General features: G+C 43.3%; 1 long non-coding RNA gene across 1 annotated transcript; it reads right to left on the reverse strand.

Annotated features, from left to right (window-relative positions):
* Positions 1–8: 8 nt before the first annotated feature.
* Positions 9–2,213, reverse strand: LOC115202188 (uncharacterized). Its single transcript, XR_003879923.1, has 6 exons — positions 2,001–2,213; positions 1,455–1,618; positions 974–1,121; positions 460–690; positions 187–269; positions 9–71 (listed from the first exon to the last, which is right to left on the reverse strand). It is a non-coding gene; the product is annotated as an uncharacterized LOC115202188 (long non-coding RNA).
* Positions 2,214–14,021: the final 11,808 nt, after the last annotated feature.

The following is a 14,021-nucleotide window of genomic DNA, read 5'->3' on the forward strand; positions in this document are numbered from 1 at the left end:
ATTCGGCGCGTGACTAATAAAATGTTATTTGAAACCAGATGGGCTCTAGGGGGACACACAGCATACACTTCCTAGGAAGAAACACTCTCAGTCTTTCGGATTTCAGACAAAATCTCCACTATGAATCTGCTGCCATGGAATTAGCCAAATCTCCAACTGGAGAAAGGTGGGTCCCACTTGACTTACCAGGAGCTTTCTGGGTGGTATTCGAAATGTGACGGTTGACTTCATTCACCAGTCTAGAAGAAAAGGTACATTTCTTGTCTGGCCTGAAAAAAAGACAGCGGTAGAGTAATATCTGTTGGTACTATTTGAACGCAAAGAAGATATTTTGCAGTAACGTTACATCAAACGACATTGAATACGGTATAACATCACAAACCACCTATGCCTTACACAATGGTGTGTGTTAGTGCCCTCCACACCTCTCATACTAAAGCATGTGTTCCTTCCACTCACCTCTCACTCTGTTTCACCCGAGTGATGGGCTCCCTGTTCTGACTCTGTGGTGCCAGAGCAGGGGGTCTCATCATCCCGGCTGTACATCTTCCTGATGTCTTCCCCCAGCTCTGAAGCCTCCACAGGTGTTGTAGCTCCGCGGCCGTTGGGGTCCCATGGAGGTGTAAGGCTGGCTCCAGCCAGAGCGCACTGGAAAACAGTCAGGCTGACGCAGGGACGTCCGAGGCTTCTCTGGAGGAAGACAAGGGGAGAGATGGAAGAGGTAGATGTCAGTGATGATAGCATCCTGCTTCACCTTTTCACTCACTGATTGTATTAATATGTGCAAAGAATCAGGAGAGAGAGAGACAGAGAGAGAAATATAATTTTGGTCTGAAAGGCCCTTATTCTTAGATTTTTTTTTAAAATTCAAGTTCTCAAAGGAATAGTGAACTGGGCCATCGAGGAAAGACACATTCAGAAAAAGAGCCATTGTCAGATGACACTGACTGTGACAAGGACAGACGAGACCTACCATAGAACACAAAGTTTGAAGCCAATTTCGACGTCATCTGACAGTTCAGCATCTGGGAGCTGCCAGGCGCCCTCTTGCTGGACTTCTGACGGGCGACCAGCTGAGCGATGTGGGCCGTTTCTTGACAGACTGCAGCGAGGCACATTATCTACAGGAGAAATACGGAGAGTACAAGCACATACAAAGTGACACATATTGGCTTAACACTTTAATCTGACTAGCTCAACTCTCCTCAAACTCCAAATCTGTCCTTCCTCCTGAAATGTGCACGTCTTCACTACCCTTCATAGATTTAAAAGGAAAGTGGCAGGTAGAAAGGAAACGGCTGGTATAAGGGTTATGCTGCTTGCTCCCGAGGGGCACAGGCAGATTTTTTTTACTTAGTCGGCTCGGGGATTCAAACCAGCGACATTTCGGTTACTGGCCCAACGCTCTTAACCACTAGGATACCAGCCACCCGTTTATTGGGACTTGGCCTTACCTCCCCAATGCAATTCTCCATCCTGACCACAGAGGGGATGCTGGGAGGAAGCACTCCAGTGAAGGGTAGCCCAGCTTTCGGTCAGGGACCTGTATTCCGCCTGATGGACACCCCGTTCTTATTGGCCTGGAGGTCAGCCCGGAGCATCTTCTTCATCAGACATCCTGGTCAGGAACATAATGAAGAAGACAGCTGTCAGTATCAACACACAATTACTAGTTAACTACTTTGTATTGCAACGCCATTTTGTTCCTTTTTAAATACAAATAAATGGAGACCATTTAGAATGAATGTTCAATCATTGCGCTAGATAGCTAAGTCAGTTATGTTCTACAGTCACCAAACACACAATTATACACACCAAGGCCTCAAATATGCTAGCTAAATACTTCAGCTGTATGTAGTTAAGTTAATGTTACCTAGCTATAACCAGCTCAAAAACTAGCTAGCTATACGGTTGCCCACTTAGGCTACAGCTTTCCCAATGTTTGTTGTTAGCCAACTAAACAAAAGTGGTGATTGCAGCAAAGATGTTTAGAAGGTTACAAAAGTTTGTTTTGATTGTAGGTTGAACTGGATGGCTAACGTTAGTACTTGTCATGGGAGGACGCCGATCTTTGAGCGGTCTAACACGTTTTTCAAAGTAACTTTTCCTATAAACATGCGTTGTCCTGAGCTACTGTATCCAATGTCAGTCCTTGCACTATATTACTGTCTACGAATAAGCTATAGCCTTAACGTTGCTGGCTAAAATATGCTAGCTAGCTAGCCAACGTCTGCTAACGTTAACTAGCGCCTAGCCAACGTCTGCTAACGTTAACTAGCGCCTAGCCAACGTCTGCTAACGTTAACTAGCGCCTAGCGGGCAAATTCACTGGAAGTTATTGTAACGAAAGTATCCAAGTTTCAAACTAACGTTAGCTAACGTACATGGCTATTGTTAAAAGTCCAAGAACGTAAAATACTTTGTATTTCATATTGGTTGTTTAGCAATACTGATTCCCTGGGACTGTTATTGATTACCTGGGACTGTTATTAGCTTCAATCAATTAATAACAAACCTTGCTGGGTCACTGCCTCACAATTGTTTTCGAGGGAAAATTCCCTCAAATTCAGGTGGTCAAATGTAATAATTATCAGCATTCATGGCAGCTTTTAGTAAATATGTGATTTATTTTATTGTAATACATTTACATAAATGTAATTATTCATTTTCAAGTCAAAGATACTTAATTACAATCGTTGATGCAACCAGAATGTCAACATATTGAAATACACTTGACTGTGGCCTATATACAGTATGTGTGGCATACTATAGCTGCTGGAAGTAGTTTGGGGGTAGGGGTGTTGCGAAGGGGGGAATGCAGATTATTTTTTACGTCAGTCTGCTAATACAGGACTAGTAAAGGCCCAGTGCACTACTTTTGTGATGTTCTTTTAACTATGTAATAATTGAAATGGTCTATTCAATCCTTTTTGTAGACACTCTTATCCAGAGCAACTTACGGTTTACATTTTCATACTGGTCCCCCATGGGAATCAAACCCACAACCATAGCATTGCCAACAGCATGCTCTACCAACTGAGCCACATTATCACATCATCACAAACCACTTGATGTCTCAATGTACACAATTATTGTATTGTGCATTGTTTTTCTTCATGGTGATGGAAAGTCTACAGGTACAAACCTAGATGATGATTATTATATATATATTAAATGTAACCTTAATTTAACTAGGCAAGTCAGTTAAGAACAAATTATTATTTACAATGACAGCCTACACCAGCCAAACCCAGACGATGCTGGGCCAATTGTGTGCCGCCTTATGGGACTCCCAATCACAGCGAGTTGTGAAACAGCCTGGAATCGAACCAGGGTGTCTGTTGTGACGCCTCAAGCACTGAGATGCAGTGCCTTAGACAGCTGCACCACTCAGGATGACCAGCCTATGTACAATACAGTGATGTACATTTATCTTAAGTGGTTGGTAAGGACGGTAAATAAATACTGCAAAAAAAAGGGTTGTTTTCCATGTATTCACATGGAAAAGTCCACAGACCCACTCCAAAAGGCTTTCGGAGCTATCATCGACTCAGTGGGTTTTGTCCAACGTGTCTCCGGACCTACTAACTGCCACAGTCATACTCTGGACCTAGTTTTGTCCCGTGGAATAAACATTGTGGATCTTAATGTTTTTCCTCATAATCCTGGACTATCGGACCACCATTTTATTACGTTTCCAATCGCAACAAATAATCAAATCAAATGTATTTATATAGCCCTTCGTACATCAGCTGATATCTCAAAGTGCTGTACAGAAACCCAGCCTAAAACCCCAAACAGCAGGCAATGCATGTGAAAGAAGCACGGTGGCTAGGAAAAACTCCCTAGGAAAAACTCCCTAGAAAGACCAAAAACCTAGGAAGAAACCTAGAGAGGAACCAGGCTATGAGGGGTGGCCAGTCCTCTTCTGGCTGTGCCGGGTGGATATTATAACAGAACATGGTCAAGATGTTAAAATGTTCATAAATGACCAGCATGGTCAAATAATAATAATCATAGTAGTTGTCGAGGGTGCAACAAGCACGTCCGGTGAACAGGTCAGGGTTCCATAGACGCAGGCAGAACAGTTGAAACTGGAGCAGCAGCACGGCCAGGTGGACTGGGGCAGCAAGGAGTCATCATGCCAGGTAGTCCTGAGGCATGGTCCTAGGGCTCAGGTCCTCCGAGAGAAAGAAAGAAAGAAAGAGAGAATTAGAGAGAGCATATTTAAATTCACACAGGACACCAGATAAGACAAGAGAAATACTCCAGATGTAACAGACTGACCCTAGCCCCCCGACACATAAACTACTGCAGCATAAATACTGGAGGCTGAGACAGGAGGGATCAGGAGACACTGTGGCCCCATCCGATGAAACCCCCGGACAGGGCCAAACAGGCAGGATGTAACCCCACCCACTTTGCCAAAGCACAGCCCCCACACCACTAGAGGGATGTCTCCAACCACCAACCTACCGTCCTAAGACAAGGCCGAGTATATCCCACAAAGATCTCCGCCACGGCACAACCCAAGGGGGGGGCGCCAACCCAGACAGGAAGACCACGTCAGTGACTCAGCCCACTCAAGTGACGCACCCCTCCCATGGACGGCATGGAAGAACACCAGTACGCCAGTGACTCAGCCCCTGTAATAGGGTTAGAGGCAGAGAATCCCAGTGGAGAGAGGGGAACCGGCAAGGCAGAGACAGCAAGGGCGGTTCGTTGCTCCAGCCTTTCCGTTCACCTTCACACTCCTGGGCCAGACTATACTTAATCATAGGACCTACTGAAGAGATAAGTCTTCAGTAAAGACTTAAAGGTTGAGACTGAGTCTGCGTCTCTCACATGGGTAGGCAGACCATTCCATAAAAATGGAGCTCTATAGGAGAAAGCCCTACCTCCAGCCGTTTGCTTAGAAATTCTAGGGACAATTAGGAGGCCTGCGTCTTGTGACCGTAGCGTACGTGTAGGTATGTACGGCAGGACCAAATCGGAAAGATAGGTAGGAGCAAGCCCATGTAATGCTTTGTAGGTTAGCAGTAAAACCTTGAAATCAGCCCTTGCCTTAACAGGAAGCCAGTGTAGGGAGGCTAGCACTGGAGTAATATGATCACATTTTTTGGTTCTAGTCAGGATTCTAGCAGCCGTATTTAGCACTAACTGAAGTTTGTTTAGTGCTTTATCCGGATAGCCGGAAAGTAGAGCATTGCAGTAGTCCAGCCTAGAAGTAACAAAAGCATGGATTAATTTTTCTGCGTCATTTTTGGACAGAAAGTTTCTGATTTTTGCAATGTTATGTAGATGGAAAAAAGCTGTCCTTGAAACAGTCTTGATATGTTCTTCAAAAGAGAGATCAGGGTCCAGAGTAACGCCGAGGTCCTTCACAGTTTATTTGAGACGACTGTACAACCATCCAGATTAATTGTCAGATTCAACAGAAGATCTCTTTGTTTCTTGGGAAACAGAACAAGCATCTCTGTTTTGTCCGAGTTTAAAAGTAGAAAGTTTGCAGCCATCCACTTCTTTATGTCTGAAACACAGGCTTCTAGCGAGGGCAATTTTGGGGCTTCACCATGTTTCATTGAAATGTACAGCTGTGTGTCGTCCACATAGCAGTGAAATTTAACATTATGTTTTCGAATGACATCCCCAAGAGGTAAAATATATAGTGAAAACAATAGTGGTCCTGAAACGGAACCTTGAGGAACACCGAAATTTACAATTGATTTGTCAGAGGACAAACCATTCACAGAGACAAACTGATATCTTTCCGACAGATAAGATCTAAACCAGGCCAGAACTTGTCCATGTAGACCAATTTGGGTTTCCAATCTCTCCAAAAGAATGTGGTGATCGATGGTATCAAAAGCGGCACTAAGATCTAGGAGCACGAGGACAGATGCAGAGCCTCGGTCTGACGTCATTAAAAGGTCATTTACCACCTTCACAAGTGCAGTCTCAGTGCTATGATGGGGTCTAAAACCAGACTGAAGCGTTTCGTATACATTGTTTGTCTTCAGGAAGGCAGTGAGTTGCTGTGCAGCAGCTTTTTCTAACATTTTTGAGAGGAATGGAAGATTCGATATAGGCCGATAGTTTTTTATAATTTCTGGGTCAAGATTCGGCTTTTTCAAGAGAGGCTTTATTACTGCCACTTTTAGTGAGCTTGGTACACATCCGGTGGATAGAGAGCCGTTTATTATGTTCAACATAGGAGGGCCAAGCACAGGAAGCAGCTCTTTCAGTAGTTTAGTTGGAATAGGGTCCAGTATGCAGCTTGAGGGTTTGGAGGCCATGATTATTTTCATCATTGTGTCAAGAGATATAGTACTAAAACACTTTAGTATCTCCCTTGATCCTAGGTCCTGGCAGAGTTGTGCAGACTCAGGACAATGGAGCTTTGGAGGAATACCCAGATTTAAAGAGGAGTCCGTAATTTGCTTTCTAATGATCATGATCTTTTCCTCAAAGAAGTTCATAAATGTATTACTGCTGAAGTGAAAGCCATCCTCCATTTTCGAATGCTGCTTTTTAGTTAGCTTTGCGACAGTATCAAAAATAAATTTCGGATTGTTCTTATTTGTTCTTATCTGCTCAGACCCCAACCAAGGATCATCAAAAGCCGTGCTATAAATTCTCGGACAACCCAAAGATTCCTAGATGCCCTTCCAGACTCCCTCCGCCTACCCAAGGACGTCAGAGTACAAAAATCGGTTAACTACCTAACTGAGGAACTAAATTTAACCTTGCGTATTACCCCAGATGCAGTCGCACCCCTAAAAACAAAAAAACATTTGTCATAAGAAACTAGCTCCCTGGTATACAGAAAATACTCGAGCCCTGAAGCAAGCTTGCAGAAAATTGGAACGGAAATGGCGCTACAAAAAAACTGGAAGTCTTCCGACTAACTTGGAAAGACAGTACCGTGCTGTATCGAAGAGCCCTCACTGCTGCTCGATCATCCTATTTTTCCAACTTAAATGAGGAGAATAAGAACAATGAAAAATGTATTTTTGATACTGTTGCAAAGCTAACTAAAATGCAGCATTCCCAAAGAGAGGATGACTTTCACTTTAGCAGTGATATATTCATGAACTTCTATGTCAAAAAGATCATGATCTTAAGAAAGCAAATTACGGACTCCTCTTACGGACTCCGCATATTTCTCCAAAGCTTAGAGACACTCAAGTTTTTTAATACTATATATCCTGACACATTGATGGAAATAGTCTTGGCCTCTAAACCTTCAAGTTGCATACTGGACCCTATTTCAACTAAACTACTGAATGAGCTGCTTCCTGTGCTTGGCCCTCCTATGTTGAATATAATAAACTGTTCTCTATCCACCGGATGTGTACCAAAAGTGGCAGTAATAAAGCCTCTCTTGAAAAAGCCAAACCTTGACCCAGAAAATATAAAAAACTATCGGCCTATATCGAATCTCCCATTCTTCTCAAAAAAGTTTTGAAAAAGCAGTTGCATAGCAACTCACTGCCTTCATGAAGACAAAACTATGTATACGAAACGCTTCAGTCTGGTTTTAGACCCCATCATAGCACTGAGACTGCACTCGTGAAGGTGGTAAATTACCTTTTAATGGCGTCAAACCAAGGCTCTGCATCTGTCCTCGTGCTCCTAGTGCTGCTTTTGATATCATCGATTACCACGTTCTTTCGGAGAGATTGGAAACCAAAATTGGTCTACACGGACAAGTTCTGGCCTGGTTTAGATCTTATCTGTCGGAAAGATATCAGTTTGTCTCTGTGGATGGCTTGTCATCTGACAAATCAACTGTAAATGTCAGTGTTCCTCAAGGTTCCATTTTAGGACCAGTATTGTTTTCACTATATACAGTTGAAGTCGGAAGTTTACATACACCTTAGCCAAATACATTTAAACTCAGTTTTTCACAATTCCTGACATTTAATCCTAGTAAAAATTCCCTGTTTTAGGTCAGTTAGGATCACCACTTTATTTTAATAATGTGAAATGTCAGAATAATAGTTGAGAGAATGATTTATTTCAGCTTTCATTTCTTTCATCACATTCCCAGTGGGTCAAAAGTTTACATACACTCAATTAGTATTTGGTAGCATTGCCTTTAAATTGTTTAACTTGGGCCAAACATTTTTGGGTAGCCTTCCACAAGCTTCCCACAATAAGTTGGGTAAATTTTGGCCCATTCCTCCTGACAGAGCTGGTGTAACTGAGTCAGGTTTGTAGGCCTTGCTCGCACACACTTTTTCAGTTCTGCCCACAAATTTTCTATAGGATTGAGGTCAGGGCTTAGGGATGGCCACTCCAATACCTTGACTTTGTTGTCCTTAAGCCATTTTGCCACAACTTTGGAAGTATGCTTGGGGTCGTTGTGAATTTAGAAGACCCATTTGCAACCAAGCTTTAACTTCCTGACTGATGTCTTGAGATGTTGCTTCAATATATCCACATAATTTTCCTTCCTCGCGATGCCATCTATTTTGTGAAGTGCACCAGTCCCTCCTGCAGCAAAGCACCCCCACAACATGATGCTGCCACCCCCGTGCTTCACGTTTGGGATGGTTTTCTTCGGCTTGCAAGCCTCCCTCTTTTTCCTCCAAACATAATGATGGTCATTATGGCCAAACAGTTCTATCTTTGTTTCATCAGAGCAAAGGGCATTTCTCCAAAAGTACGATCTTTGTCCCCATGTGCAGTTGCAAACCATTTACATTACATTTACGTCATTTAGCAGACGCGCTTATCCAGAGCGACTTACAAATTGGTGCATTCACCTTATGATATCCAGTGGAACAACCACTTTACAATAGTACATCTATATCTTTTTATTTATTTATTTATTTTTTAAATTTTGGGGGGGGTGTGGGTTGGAAGGATTACTTTATCCTATCCCAGGTATTCCTTAAAGAGGTGGGGTTTCAGGTGTCTCCGGAAGGTGGTGAATGACTCCGCTGTCCTGGCGTTGTGAGGGAGCTTGTTCCACCATTGGGGTGCCAGAGCAGCGAACAGTTTTGACTGGGCTGAGCGGGAACTGTGCTTCCGCAGAGGTAGGGGGGCCAGCAGGCCAGAGGTGGATGAACGCAGTGCCCTTGTTTGGGTGTAGGGACTGATCAGAGCCTGAAGGTACGGAGGTGCCGTTCCCCTCACAGCTCCGTAGGCAAGCACCATGGTCTTGTAGGAGATGCGAGCTTCAACTGGAAGCCAGTGGAGTGTGCGGAGGAGCGGGGTGACGTGAGAGAACTTGGGAAGGTTGAACACCAGACGGCCTGCGGCGTTCTGGATGACGTGTAGGGGTTTAATGGCACAGGCAGCCAACAGCGAGTTACAGTAATCCAGATGGGAGATGATAACTGCCTGGATTAGGACCTGCGCCGCTTCCTGTGTAAACTGTAGTCTGGATTCCGTAGTCTGGATTCTTTTATGGCGGTTTTGGAGCAGTGGCTTCTTCCTTGCTAAGCGGCCTTTCAGGTTATGTCGATATAGGACTCGTTTTACTGTGGATATAGATACTTTTGTACCTGTTTCTTCCAGCATCTTCACAAGGTCCTTTGCTGTTGTTCTGGGATTGATTTGCACCTTTTGCACCAAAGTACGTTCATCTCTAGGAGACAGAATGCGTCTCCTTCCTAAGCGATATGACGGCTGCGTGGTCCCATGGTGTTTATAGTTGGTACTATTGTTTGTACAGATGAACGTGGTACCTTCAGGCGTTTGGAAATTGCTCCCAAGGATGAACCAGACTTGTGGAGGTCTACCGTTTTCTTTCTGATGTCTTGGCTGATTTCTTTTGATTTTCCCATGATTTCAAGCAAAGAGGCACTGAGTTTGAAGGTAGGTCCTTGAAATATATCCACAGGTACACTTCCAATTGACTCAAATGATGTCAGTTAGCCTATCAGAAGCTTCTAAAGCCATGACATCATTTTCTGGAATTTTCCATGCTGTTTGAAGGCATAGTCAACTGTAAACTTCTGACCCACTGGAATTGTGATACAGAGAATTATAAGTGAAATAATCTGTCTGTAAACAATTGTTGGAAAAATTACTTGGGTCATGCACAAAGTAGATGCACCTAATCGACTTGCCAAAATAATAGTTTGTTAACAAGACATTTGTGGAGTGGTTGAAAAACAGGTTTTAATGACTCCAACCTAAGTGTATGTAAACTTCTGACTTTAACTGTATTTTGCCTATTGGTGATGTCATTCGGAAACATAATGTTAACTTTCACTGCTATGCGGACGATACACAGCTGTACATTTTGATGAAACATGGTGAAGCCCCAAAATTGGCCTCCCTGGAAGCCTGTGTTTCCGACATAAGGAAGTGGATGGCGGCAAATGTTTTACTTATTAACTCGGACAGAGATGTTAGTTCTAGGTCCTAAGAAACAAAAAGATCTTCTGTTGGATCTGACAATTAATCTTGATGGTTGTACAGCCATCTCAAATAAAACTGTGAAGGACCTCGGCGTTACTCTGGACCCTGATCTCTTTTTTGACGAACATATCAAGCATATTTCAAGGACAGCTTTTTTCCGTCTTCATAACATTGCAAAAATCAGAAACTTTCTGTCCAAAAATGATGCAGAAAAATGAATTCATGCTTTTGTCACTTCTAGATTAGACTACTGCAATGCTCTACTTTCCAGCTACCCGGATAAAGCACTAAATAAACTTCAGTTAGTGCTAAACACGGCTGCTAGAATCCTGACTAGAACCAAACATTATGATCATATTACTCCAGTGCTAGCGTCTCTACACTGGCTTCCTGTTAAGGCTAGGGCTAATTTCAAGGTAGCTAACCTACAAAGCATTACATAGGCTTGCTCCTACCTATCTTTCCGATTTGGTCCTGCCATACATACCTACACGTACGCTATGGTCACAAGACGCAGGCCTCCTTACTGTCCGTCAGCAACCAGCTGGAGGCAGTTCTTTCTCCTATAGAGCTCAATTTTTATGGAATGGTCTGCCTATCCATGTGAGAGACGCAGACTCGCTCTCAACCTTTAAGCCTTTTTTGAAGACTTATCTCTTCAGTAGGTCCTATGATTGAGTGTAGTCTGACCCAGCAGTCTGAAGGTAAACGGAAAGGCACTGGAGCGACGAACTGCCCTTGCTGTCTCTGCCTGGCCGGTTCCCCTCTCTCCACTGGGATTCTCTGCCTCTAACCCTATTACAGGGGCTGAGTCACTGGCTTACTGGTGCTCTTCCATGCCGTCCCTAGGAGGGGTGCGTCACTTGAGTGGGTTGAGTCACTGATGTGATCTTCCTGTCCGGGTTGCCGTGGGGGAGGTCTTCGTGGGCTATACTTGGCCTTGTCTTAGGGTAGTAGGTTGGTGGTTGAAGATATCCCTCTAGTGGTGTGGGGGCTGTGCCTTGGCAAAGTGTGTGGGGTTATATCCTGCCTGTTTGGCCCTGTCTGGGGGTATCATCGGACGGGGCCACAGTGTATCCCGACCCCTCCTGTCTCAGCCTCCAGTATTTATGCTGCAATAGTTTATGTGTCGGGGGGCTAGGGTCAGTCTGTTATATCTGGAGTATTTCTCATGTCTTATCCGGTGTCCTGTGTGAATTTAAGTATGCTCCTCTAATTCTCTATATTTTTCTCTCTCTTTCTCTCTCTCTTCTCTCGGAGGACCTGAGCCCTAGGACCATGCCTCAGGACTACCTGGCCTGATGACTCCTTGCTGTCCCCAGTCCACCTGGCCATGCTGCCACTCCAGTTTCAACTGTTCTGCCTGTGGCTATGGAACCCTGACCTGTTCACTGGACGTGCTACCTTGTCCCCGACCTGCTGTTTTGGACTCTCTCTCTACCACACCTGCTGTCTCTAACTCTGAATGATCGGCTATGAAAATCCAACTGACATTTATTCCTGAGGTGTTGACCTGTTGCACCCTCTACAACCACTGTGATTATTATCTGACCCTGCTGGTCATCTATGAACGTTTGAACATCTTGGCCATGATCTGTTATAATCTCCACCCGGCACACCCAGAAGAGGACTGGCCACCTCTCAGAGCCTGGTTCCTCTTTAGATTTCTTCCTAGGTTCTTCCTAGGTTCTGGCCTTTCTAGGGAGTTTATCCTAGCCACTGTGCTTATACATCTGCATTTCTTGCTGTTTGGGGTTTTAGGCTGGGTTTATGTACAACACTTTGTGACATGTAAAAAGGGCTTTATAAATACATTTGATTGATTGATGTCATTTCATCAATAAAAATAATGAATTTGATGTGGATGTTTTGTGTCTTTACCCTTAACTTGGCACCTTTAATGTGAGGACATGGTTTTGTTCTTTCTAGATTCCATTAGAATGGCAATGAAAGAGAAAGGGACTTTGCAACAACTCTTGCAATTCAATTCTGACAATTTAATCCTGCAAAATACTGTTCTTAATTATACAACTAGCTTTTTTGCCAGAGCAGAGATGCTGAATTATTTTGTTGTTGCTTGAGCTACAGACATCTATATTGTTCTGCTAATACTAGTAAAGGCCCAGTGCACTATTTTTGTGAGAAAAAAAAACATCTTAAAAATAAACATTTTAAAATGTATATACAGTACCAGTCAACATTTTGGATACACCTACTCATTCAAGAGTTTTTCTTTATTTTTACTATGTTCTACATTGTATAATAATAGTGAAGACATCACAATTATGAAATAACGTGTGGAATCAGGTAGTAACCGAAAAAGTGTTAAACAAATCAAAATATATTTTGTATTTGAGATTCTTCAAAGTAGCCACCCTTTGCCTTGTTGACAGCTTTGCACACGCTTGGCATTCTCTCAACCAGCTTCACCTGGAATGTTTTTCCAACAGACTTGGAGTTCCCACATGTGCTGAGCACTTCTTGGCTGTTTTTCCTTCACTCTGCGGTCCAAATCATCCCAAACCATCTCAATTAGATTGAGGTCAGGTGATTGTGGAGGCCAGGTCATCTGATGCAGCACTCCATCACTCTCCTCCTTGGTTAAATAGCCCTTACACAACCTGGAGGTGTGTTGGGTCATTGTCTTGTTGAAAAACAAATGACAGTCCCACTAAGCGCAAACCAGATGGGATGGCGTATCGCTGCAGAATGCTGTGGTAGCCATGCTGGTTAAGTGTGCCTTGAATTCTAAATAAATCACCGACAGTGTCACCATCAAACCTCCTCCATGCTTCACAGTGGGAACCACACATGCGTAGATCATCCATTCACCTACTCTGCGTCTCACAAAGACACAGCATTTGGAACCAAAAATCTCAAATGTGGACTTATCAGACAAGAGGACAGATTTGCATCGGTCTAATGTCTATTGCTCATTTTTCTTGGCCCAAGAAAGTCTCTTCTTCTTATTGGTGTCCTTTAGAAGTGGTTTCTTTGCAGCAATTTGACCATAAAGGCCTGATTCACGCAGTCTCCTCTGAACAGTTGATGTGGAGATCTGTCTCATAATTTAACTCCATGAAGCATTTATTTGGGCTGCAATTTCTGAGGCTGGTAACTCTAATGAACTTATCCTCTGCAGCAGAGGTAACTCTGGATCTTCCTTTCCTGTGGCGGTCCTCATGAGAGCCAGTTTCATCATAGCGCTTGATGGTTGCACTTGAAAAAACGTTCAAAGTTTTTTAAATTTTCCGCATTGACTGACCTTCATGTCTTAAATGAATGATGGACTATCATTTCTCTTTGCTTATTTGAGCTGTTCTTGCCATAATATGGACTTGGTCTTTTACCAAATAGGGCTATCTTCTGTATACCACCCCTACCTTGTCACAACACAACTGATTGGCTCAAATGCATTAAAAAGGAAAGAAATTCCAGAAATTATCTTTTAACAAGGCACACATGTTAATTGAAATGCATTCCAGGTGACGACCTTAGCGAATGCCAAGAGTGTGCAAAGCTGTCATCAAGGCAAACGGTGGCTACATTGAAGAATCTCAAATCTAAAATATATTTTGATTTGTTTAACACTTTTTTGGTTACTACATGATTCCATATGTGTTATTTCATAGTTTTGATGTCTT

Source organism: Salmo trutta, chromosome 11, assembly GCF_901001165.1.
Source record: "Salmo trutta chromosome 11, fSalTru1.1, whole genome shotgun sequence".
Classification (NCBI taxonomy): Eukaryota; Metazoa; Chordata; class Actinopteri; order Salmoniformes; family Salmonidae; genus Salmo; species Salmo trutta.